This window comes from Malaya genurostris, chromosome 3 (assembly GCF_030247185.1).
Source record: "Malaya genurostris strain Urasoe2022 chromosome 3, Malgen_1.1, whole genome shotgun sequence".
NCBI lineage: Eukaryota > Metazoa > Arthropoda > Insecta > Diptera > Culicidae > Malaya > Malaya genurostris.
The window spans coordinates 136,045,292-136,057,891 of record NC_080572.1 but is presented as its reverse complement, the minus strand read 5'-3'; the positions used below and the strand labels follow the sequence as shown (position 1 = coordinate 136,057,891).

Sequence of the window (12,600 nt, the reverse complement as noted above, 5' to 3'; positions counted from 1 at the left end):
CATATTTTGACCCGTCGTTCTAGAATATACTTCATTGAAAATAAGGTCGATTTCACTCGACGCCGATATCCTGGACGCTGCCTGCGTCGCCCTCTGGTCCGCAAGCCAGGGTGGCTCCTGTTGTGTGGGTGGAAGGTTCTTCACTGACAGATTAGCTGGGGAAGGGGCATCTCCGAGAGTGACTGCTCTAAATTCAGTTGCGCAGTCGATAGGAGTTGCGCTCGCAGGTCCTCCACAGCACTGTGTTGGGAGTCTATGTGTGTCATATCTAATCCAAAGTATTTGGAGTGCCAGTCTACGTACTATATCCAGAAGGATTTGTTTGTTACAACTACAAAACAAGAGTGTTTCTTATGTAAAAAAGCAGAAGAAATTCAATGGAATGGTTTTTAATGGCCGCACGAATCGCCATCATGCTCCTTTTACCCCAAATGCCCACAGTTTTAGGGTTTTCTGTAGTATTTGTTCTGTAACTTGAAAAGAAATCGAGTGCGGTCTACTGAAATAGCTTGATTTTATGTAAAAATGTCTGGAGAATCGAATGGAAGAGTGTACGAGGTCTGTTCAAAAAGTACCCGGAATTCTCATTTTTCTAAAAAAATATTTATTTATTCGTCTACATCTATATGGTCCCCTTCAAAGTAATCCCCCCTAGATATAATACACTTATGCCAGCGTTTTTTCCAGTCTTCGAAACACCCCTGATAGTCACTTTTTGTAATGCTCTGTAGCACTCTCAGCGATACTGCCTTTATCTCTTCAATCGATGAAAAACGTTGTCCTTTCATGGGCCTCTTCAACTTTGGGAACAGGAAAAAATCACACGGAGCGATATCTGGTGAATAAGGAGGTTTATTTACTTTTAACAGCTCCTGAGCGATGGTAATGCGTTTGTTTTTTTGATCAAAATTCAGCAGTTTTGGAACGAATTTTGCTGCCACTCGTTTCATGCCCAAAACATTTGAAAAAATATGATGGCATGAGCCAACTGATATGCCAACTTCATCAGCAACTTCTCTAATAGTGATTCGGCGATCATCCATAATCATTTTTTCCACTTTTCCCACATTTTCATCGATTATTGACGTGCTGGGTCGACCGGAGCGTTCGTCGTCTTCAACGTCTTCGCGGTCATCTTGGAAACGCTTATACCACTCGTAAACACTTGTTTTTTCATAGCAGACTCACCGTATGCTCTCTGTAACATTTCGCACACTTGGTTACACTTTATTTCATTTTTCACGAAAAATTTAATACAAATTCTTTGACTCGACAATTCTTCCATTGTTTAAACTAACAAAAATCGCCGAGCTCAAAAAAACACGTCTACACCAGCCGCTACAAGACAGAATGTAAACAATGAATACAGCTGAAAATTTTACCATACATTAGGGACATATGTACCAACACAATAAAAAAAAATTGACCGCCGGACTCTCCAGACGCGCGCAATTAAAAAAACTTTTTGAACAGACCTCGTACACTGGCCATACCAAACGTTTTGATGGCTATTTTACCCCATTTCCTCCATTTCATGATATATTTTGGTGAATCGTCCTTAAATCGCGGTAAAACTTATTGGAAGTTACTAAATCTCAAGTTATGTAAAAGAAAGTCTATACTTATACACGCCGCACGAAACGTTTTGGTGGCTATTTTACCGAAATACCTCCAATATGTGAAATTTTCGTCTAAATCACCCTTAAGTCTTAAGCGAACCACGTTGAAAGCATAAGAAAACTATCTTATATTGTGTGAAAACGTCTGTAGAATCGAATGCCAGAACTTAAACTGGCCGCACGAAACGTTTTGATGGATTTTTTATCCAAATTCCTCCAATATGTGACATTTTCATCTAAATCACCCTTAAATCTGAGACGACCAACGTTGAATGCATACGGAAACTATCTTGTATTATGTAAAAAAGTCTGGAAAATCGAATAGAAGAACCAACACTGGCCGCACGAAACGTTCTGGTGACTATTTTACCCCAATTCCTCTATTTCATGATATCTTATTGTAAATCGTCCTTAAATCTCGGTAAAACTTATTGAAAGTTTACTAAATCTAGCTTAACTTATGTAAAAAGTCTGTAAAATCGGATGCCAGAATTCATACATGCCGCACGAAACGTTTTGGTGACAATTTTATCCCAATTCCTCCAATATGTGAAATTTTAGTCTAAATCACCCTTAAGTCTTAAGCGAACCACGTTGAAAGCATACGAAAACTATCTTATATTATGTGAAAACGTCTGTAGAACCGAATGCCAGAACTTATACTGGCCGCATTAAACGTTTTGATGGCTATTTTACCCCACTTCCTCCAAGATGTGAAATTTTCATCTAAATCACCCTTAAGTCTTAAGCGAACCACGTTGAAAGCATACGAAAACTATCTTATATTATGTGAAAACGTTTGTAGAATCGAATGCCAAAACTTAAACTGGCCGCACGAAACGTTTTGATGGATTTTTTATCCAAATTCCTCCAATATGTGACATTTTCATCTAAATCTTAAGAGCAGATTCAGCAGCTGCGAGATTCATATGGGTGGTCTATAATATAACTGAAACTGAAACAAACGTATCCCCAGCAAGCCGTTCTAGTTTTATTTATTCGACCAGTTCTTCTGTCAAATTTAAAACTGGTCTACGATGCCGTTCTATTTTTTGTATATTTGAAACACGAGTAAAACACTGCTGGGGCTGCCAGTTTTTCTTGTTATAAAATCCAGATTTAAATTTTGTAACTGACATAAATTATGCATCTAGAACTAAAACACTCCTGAATATGCCCTAAGCAACCCACGTTGAAAGCATACGAACACTATATTATTAAGTAAAATAGTCTGGAAAATCGAATGGAAAAACCTATACTGGCCGCATGGAACGTTCTGGTGACTATTTCACCTCAATTGCTCTATTTCATGATATCTTATTGTAAATCGTCCATAAATCTCGGTAAAACTTATTGGAAGTTTACTAAATCTAGCTTAACTTATGTAAAAAAAAGTCTGTAGAATCCTCCAATATGTGAAATTTTCGTCTAAATCGCCCTTTAAGTCTTAAGCGAACCACGTTGAAAACATACGAAAACTATTTTATATTATTTGTAAACGTCTGTAGAATCGAATGCCAGAACTTATACTGGCCGCATGAAACGTTTTGATGGCTATTTAACCCCATTTCTCCATTTCATGATATCGTATTGTAAATCGTCCTTAAATCTCGGTAAAATAGTCATCAAAACGTTTCGTGCGGCCAGTGTGGGTTCTTCTAATCGATTCTCCAGACTTTTTTACATGAGAGTAGACTATTCCAGAATACCGCACTCGACTTCTTTTCAAGTTACAGAGCGAATGTTATAGGAAACCCCAAAACTGCTGTACATTTGGGGTAAAACTAGCAGGTTTGCGATTCGCGCGGCCATTGTAAACCATTCCATATAATTCCTTGGATATTTTTACATAATAAACGCTTTAGTTTGTTGATCTATCTCCATTAGTTCATGAGTTACAGAATTCTTTACAGATTTTCATAGATTTTTTCCCACTGTGCGTCGTTGCGAAATCAATTTCGCAAAGTACGCCTTCCTTCTGAAATAGTGTTCCCTCTAAGAAATCGGAGGTTAAGCCCATTTGGAACTTCCTCATCTGTGAGATCATCCGCATTGATGTAAAAATTAGGCATTTTGGCAAATTACTAGGCATATGAATAACTTGGATGTTCCACATTCCTCCGAAAATCACGAACAAAACCTATCACATAATATTCCAAATCAAAAAACCGAGTCTTCCGTCTATTATGCGAACCACCTATCATCTAATTTGTACCAACCGAACTTCTAAAGATTAATCATCTAATTCGCAATTATGTCTGCATATCTAACTGCAAGCCAAACTTCAAATACAGTTTTCAGGCCCCACGTTGGGTGCCAAATGTAACGTATTTGTGCGTGCCATGACCGTCTGCAGCTTATGCACCACTTCTGAGAGGAAGGCTGCCGTCGTATTTTGGTAGTCCGGCCAGATACTCTTTTATCAAGGCGGGTTGTTAATACTGAGGCTCAAACACATTACTCATATAGCTTTAGCCAACCGAAAGCCTATTCAAACAACCGAACTCAGTAACTGAAATGAGAAAGCTTTTGTTAAAATCGAAATAGCAAGTTCACCATATCACATTTAAATCCGAACGCTCACGCAAAAGATTGTTATCGACCATCAACAAAGAGCAAAGCCTACAATCGTTCAGGTGGAGTTAACTGTATTCTATACAATCATGCTACGGGTCCCGGGACATCTATCGATATACATCATACTCTTAAATCTATCACTCTTAGTATCCTTACGAATCGGTTCAGCCTGAACCTTCAAAGAAGGCGCTAATTGATGGGCATTGATCCGACCATTCGTCGACGGCTGCATGTAGTCTCCTTGGAGGACGCACTCTGGTCGATTTGGTGACACCTAGTACGATACCAATTTGAAAACAGTTTCTTTGCAACGATGTTGAGTCTGCATTCACATGGGTCAAAGTGCGTACGTAAACTTAGCCGATGTTTTCCTCAGCCGAAAAGCCCGAGTAGTATACTACCGCGGCAATTTTCCACCACCGGAAGGTGAATTCAAACTTGACCACACGTAAACGTTTAATGGGAAGATCGAGTCATAAGTCGCTTTGATGAATCCGCTTGCTGAGTTCCCACGGAAAAAAACCCACGTTGAGCGGGTTGCCTACCTGTTCAACGGGCTCTATTAAAATATAGTTTACTAGTGATTTCTAGGCATTTACCTGATTTGTATAACTAGGTTTGCTCAGTTACCAATCGATAGGGACTTCTAGCGGAATAATTACCGTCTAACAAAGATTACCATTAAATCATTAGCACGTGGTATTCGTAGGATTTCCACTTACGAACTGCAGTCGATATCTACACACGTAATACCATACATTTTAGTGCGTGTGTTATCTATTATTTCTTCTCTGTATCACTTCTAACTAGCATAAATTCGTTCTTCCGTCCGATGGCTTCAACAATCCTTCCTTTTGTGAGAACAAATAACCTTAGTTAGCTCTCAACTACTGAAGAGAGAAGTCACAAATTGGATCTGATATCGATAGCAAAGTAGTATTCAATAGCCAAGAGCAAAGTAGTATTCAATAGCCAAGGGTCCGTCGCGTTCTCATCTCGTTTTGACTATCCGAGATGAATACGCCAAAACGTCGTGAAAATATGTTCCGCATCGAGTACACTGGTATGCCACGTAGACAAAATCTCTAAGAATTCCATAAATTTGTTGGTGAAAAACTAAACCTTACTCGTGACCAATTGGTCCGCATCCAAGTCAACTATACTCAGAATTGCGCGTTTATTCAATGCATCCATCTCGAAACTGCCAATAAAGTGATAGAACAACATGACAACAAGCACGAAATAATATACGACAAGACCAAAGCCAAACTTCGATTAAAGATGGAAGATGGTACTGTGGAAGTGAAGCTTCATGATCTGACACAAGAAATCTCAGACGAACAAATCAAGCGCAGTTATCACAATTTGGAAAAGTGCTGACAGTTAGAGAATTGCTCTGGGCGGAGAAATTTCTGTTTGCCGGTTTGCCGTCAGGTATCCACTCGGTGAAGATGGTACTAAGTTCACAAATAAAATCTTTCATCAACATTGTCGGTGAAATGACACACGTATCATATGAAGGACAACGACAGACATGTCGCCATTGTGGTGAATACATCCACAACGGTATAACATGTATACAAAATAAAAAAACTATTAGTAGAAAGAGTAAGTGTGAACGATCGGTTGAAATCCTCGGAGAATTACTACGCTGCGGCCGTCAAAGGCATATCTCAACAGCCGCGTCCCGCACCGACGAAAAACGGAGGGATGATCGTGCTCAACAGGTTGAACATTCGCGAACCTTTAGCAAAACATAACATTCGCGAACCTTTAGCGCTACAAACTTCTCAAACAGAATCGACTTCTCAGATCAATAAAACGACGGTTCCAGAGTTCAAGCAACCTACAACTACTCAAACGGTGCGCGACTTCCAATAGTAAACGACTAAAGGACGATGAATATGCCAGCCATGCATCAAATGTCTCTTCTTACTCAGAACGCCGGCTACGAAATTGCCCAAAGCGGACTGAAGACCAAAACGGATTTGGATTCGCAATGAACTACAACACTTACAAGCTCGCTACAATTAACATATGTGCCATATCTAACCAAACGAAACTCGACGCTTTAAGGAACTTCATACGCACACTAGAACTCGATATTATATTTCTTCAAGAAGTAGCAGTTTCTGATCTTCAAATTCCCGGCTTTAATGTTATAACTAATATTGATCACACTAAGAGGGGTACTGCGATTGCAATGAAGCACCATATTCGTTTTTCTCACATTGAGAAGAGTATTGACTCAAGACTGATCGCTTTAAGAATTAACGGATGATTCAGTAATAGCCGTTCAACCGAGAAGGTTGTGTATAGAAGCGTACAGTTTAATAACGCTGGTTGGTTTACACGCGTTAAATACGACAACGGTTGAACTACAAGTAGAGACCTGTTGGCAGCAGCCGTTAAAACGTATAGTCGTGCTGCATAAGAGAGCCCTAGTGCTGGGCCAAGCTGGTGAAGGAAATAACAAAGGGCGTTTCCTAAACTCTACGCAGGCCGCAATATACAGCCACAAGTGCTGAGCAGGAGAGTGCAAAGGCACATCGAAGAAGAAGAGTGCAACGGCACATAGAAGCAGGAGAGTGCGAAGGCACTTCGGTTTAGGAGCATATCGGTGCGGAGCACAAGGAAGAAGGAGACAAGACAACTCGGTCTTTCCACTGCCATACAACACGCAGGTATACACTGGTGACCTGCGCTGGTTACAGCTGGCGAAGACGAAAGTAAATCGGAATTCGAGTGGTGCTGGATGTCAAGTAGCAGTAGCATCACATCGTGTTCTATCGCTACAGTGAGCTTCAGCATTGTATCAACGTCCAGATACATTCAACAAGAACATCTAGAGCAACGAGGATCTACACGACAGTGCAACGGAGATATACAACAATTTCAAGGTAGAAGTTTTTTCTTTTCTTTTTGATTGAGTACTGTGTAGTGTTGGTTTCAAATTTTATTTTATAGTTTGGTTAAAAATTTTAATGTGATGGATGAATCCATGGACGTAAATCCTAGCATGAATCCTATACCCCCACGAACGAAAAAATATCAGGAGAGCTCTTCTGGGCCTTGGATAGTCTTTTTTAGACGTAAATCAAAGCCATTAAACATTTTACAAATTTCTAAAGGTTTGACATCACGATTCTCCTCAATCAAAGAGATCATAAAAGTAAATAATGATAAAATTCGTGTTGTAGTAAATAATTTGAAACAAGCGAATGATATTGTCTCTTCGGAAAATTTCATTAAAGAGTATAAAGTTTACATACCCTCCAAAGATGTCGAAATTGACGGTGTTGTTACCGAAGCGAGTCTCTCGGTAGATGATTTACTCAAGCATGGTGTTGGTCGTTTCAAGAACTCTATGCTTGAGGGTGTGAAAATACTGGAGTGCAAACAACTGTATTCAGTAGTTCATGAAGAGGAAAAAAAAGTTTATCGCCCATCAGACTCGTTTCGAGTGACATTTGCGGGTCTGCGTTGCCGTCCCATGTCTATGTCGATAAAATTCGCCTCCCTGTTCGGCTTTTTGTTCCAAATGTAATGAATTGTACGAACTGCAAAAAATTCGGCCACACAGCTACTTACTGTAGTACTAAACCAAAATGTATTAAGTGTGAAGGGCCTCATAAAGATAATGATTGCAACAAGGAAATTGAAAAATGTATTTATTGTGGGAATAGTCCTCATGATGATATTTTAATATGCACTGCATTTAAAGTGCACAAAGACAAAATTAAGCTTTCTTTAAAAGCACAGTCTAGGCGCACATATGCAGAAATGCTTAAAACGGTCATTGATGTCCTCCCTTTGGAAACCGAAAACGGGTTTTCAAACCTAGAGGAACCAGAGGACTCTGACTCTGACGAAAATAGTGAAGGTAATTTGTTTATCACTACCCAAGGGTCAGTTAAGAGAAAGAAGTCTTCCTCCAAATTACCAAAAAAGACACCTAAAATTTCATCTTCAAAAAAAGATCCCCGTGTTAAACAAAAAAAGTCAAAACCAAAGACTGTGCCTCCTGGTTTGTCAAATTCACAAACCAATCCAGGATCTAGCACAGAAAAAGATAATAATCCAGTGGGTTCCATTTCACAGCCACCAACAGGATTACTGAAGTTTTCGGAAATTGTTGAATGGATTTTCTCAGCATTCAATATATCTGAACCCTTAAAGACCCTCATAATGGCATTCCTTCCAATAGCTAGAACCTTTTTGAAGCAGTTATCAGCTCAATGGCCAATTGTCTCAGGTTTTGTATATTTGGATGGATAATTTATCACCCGCCGCAAATGATACAATCACTGTCCTGCGGTGGAATTGTCGAAGCATCATGCCAAAACTTGATTCATTTTAAATCTTATTGCATAGTCAAAAATGTGATGTATTCGCTTTATGCGAAACATGGCTTACTTCAAACATAGCTTTAAATTTTAATGATTTTAACATTATACGTCTCGATAGAGACTCTCCGTATGGTGGAGTGCTTTTGGGAATAAAGAAATGCTATTTCATTTATAGATTAAACATCCCTTCAACTTCTAGTATAGAGGTTGTTGCTTGCCAAATAATCATTAAAGGCAAAGATATTTGCATAGCTTCGGTTTATATTCCTCCAAACGCACAAGTTGGACAGCAACAGCTTAATGAAATGGTTGAAGCCCTTCCTGCTCCACGATTGATTCTAGGGGAATTAAATTCGCACGGTATTATGTGGGGTTCCGTTTACAATGATAGCAGATCATCTTTAATACAAAACATTTGTGACAATTTTAGCATGACGGTATTAAATATGGGTAGCATGACACGGATCCCAAGACCTCCGGCACGCAAAAGTGCATTAGATCTATCTCTTTGCTCAACATCAATTCGACTATCAGGAATCAGGAATCAGAACAAATTGGCTCAAATGGCACGTTCCCCTTGATATTTGGAGATTTGTGCCTTGCCATCAATTTGTTTTTAGAATCATTTTCCCGATATATAAGAGGGAAGGATTGAAAGGAAATGGTAAGGGTTGGACTAGGAGGATGGGAAAAATTGACGACACAAAAACACATAAAAGCAGAAGTAAATTCTGAACCTCTACGAGGTCCCGAACAGTCTGCTGTTAATAAAACCTCCAACCCCCGAGAGGATTTAGAGATCTTACAGAAGCGACACCATTCTGCACTCCCGGAAGAATGCAAAACGATTCGCGGTATGTACTAGCAGAATTAAATTCGGTAACCCCCAAAGGATGCCAAACAATCTGCTAAACCCTATTTAAGGTGAATACAGAAGGGATTCATTCCCCCCAGGAAGAACGATGAACCCTTCTGACTATAGCTCCTTACCACATTGGGTGAGAAACGAGAGAATATCCTTCAATTTTAGCTCCGCATACACAGACTCAACCATGTATAGAGAACCAAAAACCCGGATACGTAGCTGCGTCAATGCGGGACAGTTACATATCAGATGATATGAAGTTCCATAATCGCATTCACACAAATCACACGAATAATACTCAGCACGTTGAATAGTAGCCATGTGATAATTGAGTTTGCAATGTCCAGTCAGAGCGCAAGTTTGCAAGCTGCGCCAGTAGCTGGCATGTTTGGATGCAGCCCAAGAACGAATCTTGTGCTTTATCCAACTAGTTGAAAGTGGTAAAGCTGGTTCAGGACCAACGAAATCATTCGTTGCACCAGCTCTAGCCAACTCATCAGCCCATTCATTTCCAGTAATACCAGAATGACCGGGTACCCATAAGAAGTAAACAGCATTTGAAATGCTGAGATCTTCAATTTGAGTTCGACATGCGATCACTAGATTCGACCGTGAGTCATTCGAACTGAGTGCTTCTAAGGCTGCCTGACTGTCGGAACAAAAATAAATTCGCTTACCACATATCCTCTGCTGAAGTGCCGATTGCACTCCACACAGAATCGCGTAGATTTCTGCTTGGAACACAGTACAGTATCTACCAAGTGAATGAGACTGCTCCAGCCTCATTTCACGACAGTAGACACCAGCACCAGCACGACCATTCAACAGAGAACCGTCCGTATAACAAACTATGTGTTCATCAACTTGTCGTTCCAGACAACCAGACAACCATTCCTCACGAAGAGGATAGCTCACATTGAATGTTTTGAAAGGAAAACTGCATGTGAGCGTTAGGTCACTAGGAGCGAGTAAATACTCATCCCACGTAACCATTTGAGACCACAAGCGAGTGTGGCTGATAGCATAATCTAATGGGTTACTGTTCCAAAGCTCTGTAGCCCTAAGACGGTATGCACAAGATAATGCTTCTTGTTTTAGGAACACATGTAGGGGTTAAATACACAGTAGCGCCTCTAGAGCAGCAGTAGGAGTTGTCGTGAATGCTCCTGTCATCGCCATTAGGACCATCCTTTGGAAATGATTCAGCTTTGACTGAACTGTCGCGACTTCTCCTTTCTGCCACCATACAAGACATCCATATGCTAAAATTGGTCTAACAATAGTTGTGTAGATCCAATGAATATATCTGGATTTGAGTCCCCATGATTTTCCAAAAGCTCGTCTGCATTGGCCGAAAGCCATGCAAGCTCTTTTAATTCTGAAGTCAATGTGAGCAGACCAATTCAGTTTTGAGTCAAGAATAACCCCGACGTATTTAACTTGTTCGACCACAGTCACCTCTGAACCCAAGAACTGCAACGGACGAGCTCTTGTGATTATCCTACGATGAGTGAAAAGCACCATTGATGTTTTGCCCGGATTTACAGATAATCCAACCTGACAACACCATTGTTCAACAGATCGCAGGGCTTGCTGCATTAAATCAAAGAGAGTGTTAATGCTCATACCGGTCATCAATATATGATAATCGTCGGCAAAACCATAAGTTGGAAATCCAAGGTTATTAAGTTTCCTTAACAACCATCAGCGACTAGGTTCCATAAAAGTGGGGATAGCACACCACCTTGAGGACACCCACGGACACTCAGCTTTCTAATCTCTGCTTGCCGAAGCGATGAACAAAGAAGTCGATTGCTAAGCATTGCGTGTATCCAATTTGTGATACTTGAAGGTATGCCATGACCACGGGCTGCTTCCAGAATTGAATTGAAAGACACGTTATCAAAGACCCTTCAATATCTAGGAAAACTCCCAAGCAAGATTGCTTTTGTGAGAAAGCTTTTTCAATGTTGTACACAACATCATGTAACAGGGTTGTAGTGGACTTTCCACGCTGGTAAGCATGTTGCATTCCATGTAGCGGATGCACGCCCAAGCTAACATTCCTGATATAGTGATCTACTATGCGTTCCACTGTTTTAAGAAGAAATGAGCTTAGACTGATAGGCCTGAAACTCTTCGCTTCCTCATAAGTGTCGCGACCGCCTTTGGGAATAAATTTGACAATTATTTCCTGCCAAGCTCTTGGAATGTATCCTGTCGCAAGACTAAAAGTAAGTGTTTTCTTCAAAACATGTTTGAAATGTTCATACCCTTTCTGCAGTAACACTGGGAAAACTCCATCCTTTCCAGGAGACTTGTACGGAGCAAAACTCTCAACTGCCCATTTGACCGATTCAATCGTCACAACGCTTCGAGCAAGGGCCCAAGAATCGTAACTATCTGAAAAAGTCTCGAGAAGAGCTGTCGGTGATGGATCCAAACATCCTGGAAAGTGAGTGTTAAAAAGATAGTGAAGTACATCACCTTCTTCAGACAAGTGTTCACCATCTGAAGTTCTTAAGAAACTGACATTAAAGTCCTTAGACTTCGAAAGTAACTTATTTAATCTGCTAGCCTCGTTGAGACTAGAGACATTTGTGCAGAGGCTTTTCCAACCACTTCGCTCAGACGATCGAAGAGCATTTTTGTAAGCCCTTCGAGCCGACACGAATGCCTCCGACCCATCTCTGCGTCGGTGGTTCCAAGCTCTTCTGCATAGTTTCCTTAGTCTAGCAAGTTCAGCATTCCACCAAGGAGTTCCTCTAGTAGCTCGCACAATCCGAAGTGAACAAGTCTCTTCATATGCTGCAACTATGAGTGAGTTTGTCTCGTCGACAACATTTTCCAAATCAATTGGGGTTTCAATTGTTGGTTGGTACCCGTAAAATCTAGTCGCCAAGCCCTCTTCATAGAGGTCCCAGTTTGTAGATTTGGGATTACGATATGTGATAATATCAAATTTAACGTTTGAATGATCAAAGAAGATGTACTTATGATCAGACAACGAAGGTTCGAGCTCATCGGAGACGAGCCAATTCACCAACTCATGCGCAATTCTATGAGAGCAGAGAGTTACGTCCAAAACCTCCTCTCTTCCAGCTCTCGCAAAAGTTGGACGGTTTCTTGCATTGACTATGTGCAGGTTTGTACTGCTCACAAATTCCATCATATCAGAGCCTCTCGAATT

The 12,600-nt window shown here is 40.5% G+C and overlaps 1 protein-coding gene across 4 annotated transcripts in view; it reads left to right on the top strand.

The window, feature by feature from the left end:
• Window positions 1-12,600, top strand: part of LOC131437285 (uncharacterized) — a 402,936-nt gene that overhangs the window by 155,536 nt on the left and 234,800 nt on the right. The gene's annotated exons all lie outside the window — the stretch shown is intronic.